Genomic DNA, 9,839 nt, shown 5'->3' with positions numbered 1-9,839 from the left:
GCAAGTATTTAGAACGGCTATGGTAAACAATTATTGCTACAGATAAATTTATCTTTCAAAATGACATACCATGATATAAATATATCAACATGAGTGTAAGCAGATGCCACAAATAGAAGCATTTACAACTCAGTAGCTATAGAAGAATCAACTATTTAGAGAAAAGACTTGAAAATATCATAAAGACAAATTTCATTTAGTGTTCTTGTATTAATTTGTATTGCAATTTAATCTTATAATCTTATTTGTTACTCAGAAGAAAAGCCACACACACACACACAGGCACACACACACATCACATATCAATTAGATGGAATATTTTTAGGATGAAATATTTTTCGTTCAAGATCACCAATTCAATAAGGTAATTAAAGAGAAACTTGAAATAGTGTTTCCTTTTTCCCCTTAAAGTCCTTTATATTACAAATTATGTTCGTCATAAATAAATTCAAAACCAACATATAAGGTATTCTGATTGCTGAAATGTTATTACCTTTCCTTCTAAACTTACTTTTTGGCAACTTTAGTGTTTAAAGTCTTTTATATCACCCTGCATATATTTAAACTTGTAAACAAAAGGATTGAAAGCTGTCATTTGAAAATGTCATGTCTGTTGTCAGTGATTCATGAATAATTGACATTGAGATTACCTAGGGAAATTTGCAATTAGCCTTCTCATTAACATAAGAACGAACAGTAAGCTGCTTGGTGAATGCTAGATTTAAACTTAAGTATTTACTCAAGAGATAAAAAGTTTATAAAAGGACCTCTAATGAAAAATTCATTAGTTCAATGTAATATCCCAGGGGTTTCCAAGTTCCTTCATGAATCAGTCATTGAGAAAACCAGAACACATATTCAGTTATTAATTTATGCATACAAATAACTGTGAATGTCCTCAGAACAAAAGAGATCAATCTAGAGGTAACATATAATATGATGACTTCAATTGCAATGATAAGAAATATATACAATTTAGGCCAGTGTTAATCTGTTATTGATTATTCAGAGTTAAAAATTAGACTCTAAGAAATGTACATGTTAATAAAATAATAACAAAATTTGTGTGCATAACTACTCTGAAATGAATTTTATATGTTAAACCACTAAGGTGACAATAAATATCACTATGACTCCACATTTTCTCTTTAAGGTTGATGTTTAAAAATGAAGGGAGCATTGATCTACACAAAAATGGGCACTGATCTTTGCCTAAGTGTAGTCATAAAAAAGATAAAGTGAGTAATGTTAGATAGTGTGCACATAAAGATACAAAGTGTCTGTTTCTATTCATTTTTATGTTAATAAATTGGTCAATTTAATTGCACCTAACTTTGGAGGTGCCTTTTGCAATCCACAAATATTTTTGGTATAATTAAATGCAGCAAATATTTTAAAGAATTAATTGCTTTTGATTTAATTTTAGAGATGAAATGAAATTTACACTGCTCATCAGCAGTGTAAAATAAGTTGAAGATGTTAGAAAATAATACAATACAGTTCATGGGGTTCTAAAGAAAAGATATTTGTATAGAGTGGGAAAAAATATACATGTATTTTTGGAGTAGTTCATATTTCACATAATGTATGTTATGAATATGTGTCATCCAGACAATAAACTCACATAAGAAATAAAGCATTTGAAGGAAAAAGATGATTTTGCTTTATATAAAGCATCTCCTCTTAAATTACCAAGAAGTACCAGGAATCAACAAAGATATATCAGAGCCTACCTGAACTGGCAAAAAAACAAGCCAGAAAGTTAGAGATGTAGACTTAAAGAACTTTTGACTTATCAATTTTTATAAATTTTACATAATATTTCATTTTCTCCTTCCAAGATAGTTTAAATTTGAAGTTCACTTTCTGTTTGTATAAGTGACATGGATACCTCCCAAGAAGGCTTTGTAACTGCCTAATGGGTTCATCTTACTCACTGCCTAGACAGAGATGATTTATCAAGACAGCAGAATTGCAATTGAGAAAGAATTATTCACACAGAGCTGGCTGTGTAGGAGACCAGAGTTTTATCATTACTCAAATTAGTCTCAGCAAACATTTGTGGATCAGAGTTTTTAAAGATAGTTTGGTGGATGGGGATGCCCAGTGAGTCAGGAGTGATGATTGGTTCTGTTGGAGATGAAATTATAGGGAGTTAAAGCTTTCCTCTTGCACTGAGTAATTCCTGGGTGGGAGTCAAAAGATCAGATTGACACAAAGTTTTGCTAGGCTCACAGCAGGGAGCTCCTGTCTACCCAGGCAACCTCTGGGTTGTGCTCCAGGCTGCAGCCACTGTGATTGTGTGCTCAGTCCCTGGCGGGAGGGAGCATGTGAACGAGTGAGTGCAGGATCCAGCCAGCCACTCTGAGTGCTGACACTCAGAGTGCTGCATGAGTAGGCTCGATGCAGGACCCACAGCAAGATCAGGCATATCACCCTGAGGGCAACATGGAAGTATCCAACAGGCAGGGGTGTCTGCAACCCCAAAGCCCAAAATAGGGAATTACAGTGTGCGATTTACTTATTTTATTTCTGCCATCTGCAGCTCAACAGATCGTGGCGTGTTAGCAGTTCAGTCATCCCCACATCCCATTCTGACCCATGGCTCTGGGACTGGCTGCTCCTATGATATGGGGTGGTTGCCTTATTCTGGCGAGGGCAGAGGGCCAGTGTTACAGTCTTTCTAGGTACCTGTGTTTGGTTGTTCTGAGCTCTTGTCAGGAGGTCATGCTGACAATTGAAGGGATGAGGATGGAGAATTTTATTGACCAATCAAACAGCTTTTAGCAGAGAGGGGATGGGAAGGTGGAATCATTTCTCTCAATGTGGCTGAGCCTGGGAGTTCTTATAGGCATAGGATGGGAGGTGGTGGGCTGCAGGTAGTACAAGAAAAGCTAACTTTCAATTGGTTAAAAAGCATTATTCAGAAACAAGAATTGGGAAAGGGTGGGCAAAAAGGAACAGAAGTTCTCACTCTGGGTCATGTATTTTATCTGGAACCAGTAGACCAGGATACTTTGGCTCAAAGGTGGAGTTTTACTCGGGACCCTCCCCTATTTTTCTAGGTGTTAGCCTGCCTCCTATCACTATCAACATGAGTCAGTTTATTGATCTGGTGGTGCCAGGTGATCCATCAAGTGGAGGGTCTGTAAAATATCTCAAACGATGATCTTAGGTTTTATAATAGTGATGTTAATCCCAGGAGCAATAAGGGGAGGGTCAGAATCTTGTAGCCTCGAGCTGCATGACTCCTAAACCATAATTTCTAATCTTGTGGCTAAATTGTTAGTCCTACAAAGGCAGTTTAGTCCCTGGGTAAGAAGGGGGTTTGTTTTGGGAAAGGACTGTTACTGTCTTTGTTTTAAACTATAAACTAAGTTTCTCCCAAAGTTAGTTGGGTATAAAACTACCTTTAGAATGAACAAGGACTGCTGGAGGTTATTAACAGAAGCAAGATGGGAGGGCAGGGCCAAGATGGCTGACTAGAAGCAGTGGCAATCTGAGGCTCCCATTGAAAAGAACCATAACAGAGTGTGAATCCTGCTCCGGCAACCGAGCTATCCAGGTTCTGTCGTCAGAACTGACTAGGTGGCTGGCGTGACCCACGGAGAGGAAGAAAGAGCAGTGTCGTATGACAGCTCACCTGAGAGCCACATGGGGCAAGAGAGGCCCCATTCCTCAGTCAAGGGAGGTGGTAAGTGAGTGGGGAAGACATCCTTTTTTTTCCATGGAACTGTATAACCCATGGATAGGAAAATACCACTTGTGGACCCATGCCACCAGGGCCTAGGGTCCCAGCCATGGAGCCACGCAGATTCTCAACAACCATTAAACGAGTATCTGCTTAAGCCTGCCGAACTCCTGATGGGAGGGGAGCAGCCAACACTGGGACTGATAGCCACCTAACACACTAAGCTCCCAAGGTGGGGGAACAGGGCAGCCATCTCTATAGTTCCAAACCATGCTTTTCCCTAGTGGCGCCAGGGAGTCTGGACAGCGTGGTCCCAAGAGGTTTTCCCCAATACACCAACTGTGGCAGACTGTGGACAAAGTGCCTTTTCAGGCTTGACCTTTACCAGTCCCACATCACTGGGTGAGGCATCCCTGCAGGAACTCCAACAACTCCAGCTAGGGGCTTAGGGACAGAACTCTGATCCCCCTGGGCCTGAGCCCCTAGGGAGAGGAGTGGCTGCAGCCCTCAAGGACCAGGAGACTTAGACTTTTCTCCTGCTAGTTCTGAGGAATCTGGACAGCCCAGACAAATGGGTTTCCCCCTAGCAAAGCAAACCTCCTCTCCCAAGGGATAAATTGCTTTGTGAAATGGGTCCTGCTCCCCATGCCACCATACTGGGTGAGACCCTCCAGCAGGGTCTGTTAGACATTCTGTACTAGAGCATTCCTCCTGGCATCAGGTTGGTGCTCCTCAAGGTCAGAGATGCCAGAGAAAGAAGCAGGCACCCATCTTTGCAGTTCTCCGGCCTCCTTGGGTGACATCTCCAGGCGCATGAGTGAACAAGATGAACAGGGCCTGAGTGAACCCCCAGCAAACTTCAGCAGCCCTACAGAAAAGGGACCTGACTATTGCTAGAAAAACAAACAGAAAGCAACAACAACAGCATCAACAAAAAAATTGCCCACAAAATCCCCATCCAAGAGTCAGTAGGCTCAAAGATCAATATTAGACAAACTATTTTAAGGTGAGAAAGAATCAATGAAAAAACGTTGAAAACCCAAAAGGCCAGAGTGCCTTTTCTCCAAATGATCACAACAACTCTCGAACAAGTGCACAGAACTGGATGGACCATGAGATGGACAAATTGACAGAAGGTGGGTAATAACAAACTACACTGATCTAAAGGAACATGTTCTAACCCAATGCAAAGAAGTTAAGAACCTTGATAAAAGGTTACAGGAGCTTCTAAATAGAATAACCACTTTAAGGAGGAATATAAATGACCTGAAGGAGCTGAAAAGCACACCACAAGAACTTCATGAAGCATACACAAGTATCAATAGCCAAATCAACCAAGCAGAAGGAAGGATATCAGAGTTTAAAGACTGTCTTGCTGAAATAAGGCATGCAGACAAAATTACAGAAAAAAGGAATGAAAATGAATGAACAAAACCTCCGAAATATATGGGACTATGTAAAAAGACCTAACCTATGATTGATTTGAGTGCCTAAAGGAGACAGGGAGAATGAAACTAAGTTGGAAAACACACTTCAGGATATTATCCAGGACAACTTCTCCAATCTAGCAAGACAGACCAACATTCAAATTCAGGAAATACAGAGGAAACCACTAAGATATTCCACAAGAAGATTAACCCCAAGAAACATAATCGTCAGATTCTCCAAGGCCGAAACAAAGAAAAAAAAAAATAGTTAAGCGCAGCCAGAGAGAAAGGCCAGGTCACCTTCAAAGGGAAGCCCATCAAACTAACAGTGGAATTCTCAGGAGAAACCCAACAAGTCAGAATAGAATGGGGGTGAATTCAACATTCTTACAGAAAAGAATTTTTAACCCAGAATTTCATATACAGTCAAACTAAGATTCATAAGAGAAGGAGAAATAAAATCCTTTCCAGACAAACAAATGCGGAAGGATTTCGTCACTTACAGGCCTGCATTGCTAGAGATCCTGAAGGAAGCATTAGATATAAAAAGGAAAACCAGTAACAGCCACTGCAAACACACACCAAAATATAAAGACCAATGACACTATGAAGAAATTGTATCAACTCGTGTGCAAAATCACCAGATAGCACCATGATGACAGAATCAAATTCACACAACAATATTTACTTTAAATGTAAATGGGCCAAATGACCCAGTTAAAAGATAGACTGGCAAAATGGATAAAGAATCAAGACTCGCTGGAGTGCTGTATTCAGGAGACTCATCTCAAGTACAAAGAAACATATAGCTCAAAATAAAGGGATGGAGAAAGTTTACCAACCAAATGGAAAGTAAAAGAAAGCAATGGTTGCAATCCTAGTTTCTGAAAAAATAGACTTTAAAGCAACAAAGAAAAAAAGGCAAAGAAGGGCATTACATAATGGTGAAGGGATTACTTCAATAGGAAGAGCTAACTTTACTAAATATACATGCATCCAATACAGGAGCACCCAGATTCATAAAACAAGTTCTTAGAGACCTACAAAGAGACTTGGACTCCCATATAATAATCGTGGGAGGCTTTAACACCCTACTGTCAATATTTGATAGATAAATGAGACAGAAAATTAACAAGAATATTCAGGACTTGAACTAAGTTCTGGATCAAGTGGACCTAATAGACATCTACAGAACTCTCCACCTTAAATCAACAGAATATTCATTTTTCTCAGTGCCACATGGCACTTATTCTAAAATCCACCACAAAATTGAAAGTAAAACACTCCTCAGCAAATGCAAAAGAACTGAAATTGTAACAGTCTCTCAAACCACAGTGCAATCAAATAGGAACTCAAGATTAATACATTCAAACAAAACCCCACATAACTAAGTAGAAATTGAATAACTCCTCCTGAATTACTCCTAGGTAAATAATGAAATTAAGGCAGAAATAAAAAGTTATTTGAAACCAATGAGAACAAAGAGACAACATACCAGAATCTCTGGGACACACCTAAAGTAGTGTTAAGAGGGAAACTTATAGCACTAAATGCGTACATCAGAAAGATCTCAAATAGGCATCCTAATATCACTATTAAAATAACTAGAAAAGCAAGAGCAAAGAAATTCAAAATCTAACAGAAGAAAAGGAATAATTAAGATCAGAGCAGAAATGAAAGAGATAGAGACATGAAAACCCCCTCAAAAAATCAACCAATCCAGGAGCTGTGTTTAAAAATAATTGACAAAATATATAGATCACTAGCTAGACTAAAAAGAAGAGAAGAAGGAAGAATCAAATAGACACAATAAAAAGTGATAAAGGAGGTATCACTACTGACCTCACAGAAATACAAATTACCATCAAAGAATACTAAAAACACCTCTACGCAAATTAACTACAAACTATACAAGAAATGAATACATTCTTGGACACATACGCCCTCCCAAGACTAAACTAGGAAGAGGTCAAATCCCTGAATGGACAAATAATTTCTGAAATTGAGGCAGTAATTAATAGCCTACCAACTGAAAAAAGCCCAGGACCAGATGGATTCACAGTCGAATTCTACCAGAGGTACAAAGAGGGGAGCTGGTACCCCCCCCTTTTTTTTTTTCCTGAAACTATTCCAAACAATTAAAAAGGATGGAATCCTCCCTAACTCATTTTATGAGATCAGTATCATCCTGATACAAAATCTGGCAGAGACACAACAGAAAAGGAAACTCTGAGCCAATATCTGTGATGAACATCAATGCAAAATCCTCAATAAAATACCGGCAGACCAAATCCAGCAGCACATCAAAAAGCTTATCCACCTTGATTAAGTCAGCTTCATTCCTGGGATGCAAGCCTTGTTCAACATACACAAATCAAAAAACGTAATCCACCACATAAACAAAACTAATGGAAAAAAAATATGATCACCTTAGTAGATGCAGAAAAGTCCTTTGATAAAATTCAACATTCCTTAATGCTAAAAACTCTCAATTAACTAGGTATTGATCGAACATATTTCAAAATAATAAGAGCTATTTATGACAAACCTATAGCAAATATCATACTGAATGGCCCAAAGTGGAAGCATTCCTTTTGAAAACCAGCACAAGACAAGGATGCTCCCTCTCACTACTCCAATTCAACATAGTATTGAAGTTCTTGCCAGGGAAACCGGGCAAGAGAAAGAAATAAAGCATATTCAAATAGAAAGAGAGGAAGTCAAATTGTCTCTGTTTGCAGACGACATGATTCAACATTTATAAAACCCCATCATCTCAGCGTAATAACTCCTTAAGCTGATAAATAACTTCAGCAAAGTCTCAGGATACAAAATTGATGGCAAAAATCACAAGCATTCCTACACACCAACAATAGACAAGCAGAGAGCAAAATCATGAATGAACTTCCATTCATAATTGCTACAAAGAGAATAAAATACATAGCAATACAGATAAAACAGATGTGAAGGACCTCTGAAAGGAGAACTACAAACCACTGCCCAAGGAAATAAAAGAGGACACAAACAGATGGAAAAACATTCCATCCTTATGGATAGGAAGAATCAATATTGTGAAAATGGCCCTACTGCCCAGAAGTAATTTGTAGAGTCAATGATATTCCCATCAAACTACCATGGACATTCTTCCAAGAATTAGAAATAAATTACTTTAAATTTCATATGGAACCAAAAAAAGCCCTTATAACCAAGACAATCTTAAGTAGAAAAAACAAAACTGGAGGCATCATGCTACCTGACTTCAAACTATACTACAAGGATACAGTATTCAAAACAACAGGGTACTGGTACCAAAACAGGCATATAGACCAACAAAACAGAACAGAGACCTCAGAAATAACACCTCACATCTACAGCCATCTGATCTTTGACACACCTGATTAAAACAACCAATTGGGAAATGATTTCCTATTCAAAAAATGATACTGGGAAAAGTGGCCTACCATATGCATGACACTGGACCCCTTCCTTACACCTTATACAAAAATTAACTCAAGATGGATTAAAGACTTAAATGTAAAACACAAAACCATAAAACCCTAGAATAAAACCTTGGCGATGCCATTCAGGACATAGGCATGGGCAAAGAGCTCATGACTAAAACACCAAAAGCAATTGCAACAAAAACCAAAATTGACAAATGGGATCTAATTAAACTAAAGAGCTTCTGCACAGCAAAAGAAAAAAAAAATAACTATCATAAGAGTGAACAGGCATAAAATTTTACAATCTCCCCTGACAAAAGTCTAATATCTAGAATCTTCAAAGAACTTAAACAAATTTATCAGAACAAACAACATCATCGAAAAGTGGGCAAAGGATATAAACTGACACTTCTCAAAAGAAGATATTTATGTGGCTGACAAACATATGGAAAAGAAAAGCTCAACATCATTAATCATTAGAGAAATGCAAATCCAAACCACAATGAGATACCATCTCATGCCAGTCAGAATGGTGATTATTAAAAAAATCAAGAAACAATGGATGCTGGAGAGACTGTGGAGAAATAGAAATGTTTTTACACTGTTGTTGGGAATGTAAATTAGTTCAACCATCTAAGACAGTGTGTTGATTCCTCAAGAATCTGGATCCAGAAATACCATTTTACCCAGCATTATATACACCCATATTACTGGGTATATACTCAAAGGAACATAAATCATTCTACTATAAAACACATGCATACCTATGTTTAGTGCAGCACTATTTACAATAGTAATAACGTGGAAAAAACTCCGATGCCCATAAATAATAGACTGGATAAAGAAAATGTGATACATATACACCAGGGATTATTATGCAGCCATAAAAAGGAATGAGATTATGTCCTTTGTAGGAACATGGATAAAGCAGGAAGCGCCATCATCCTCAGCAAACTAACAGAGGAACAAAAAACCTGTCACCGCATGTTCTCACTCGTAAGTGGGAATTGAACAATGAGAACACATGGACACAGAGAGGGAAACAAAATGCACTGAGGCCAGTTTGGGAGTGGGTGGTGAGGGAAGGGAGAGCATTAGGAAAAATAACTAATGCATGCAGGGTTTAAAGCCTAGATGACATGTGGATAGGTTCAACAAACCAGCATGGCACCTAGGTAACAAACCTGCACGTTCTGCACTTGTATTCCGAAACTTAAAGTAAAATTAAAGAAAAGAAAAGAAAAGAAAAGAAAAGAAAAGAAAACTTGTACCTGTATG

Source organism: Rhinopithecus bieti, unplaced genomic scaffold (genome assembly GCF_001698545.2).
Source record: "Rhinopithecus bieti isolate Rb0 unplaced genomic scaffold, ASM169854v2 scaffold_12012, whole genome shotgun sequence".
Lineage (NCBI taxonomy): Eukaryota > Metazoa > Chordata > Mammalia > Primates > Cercopithecidae > Rhinopithecus > Rhinopithecus bieti.
This window is presented reverse-complemented; position numbering follows the sequence as displayed.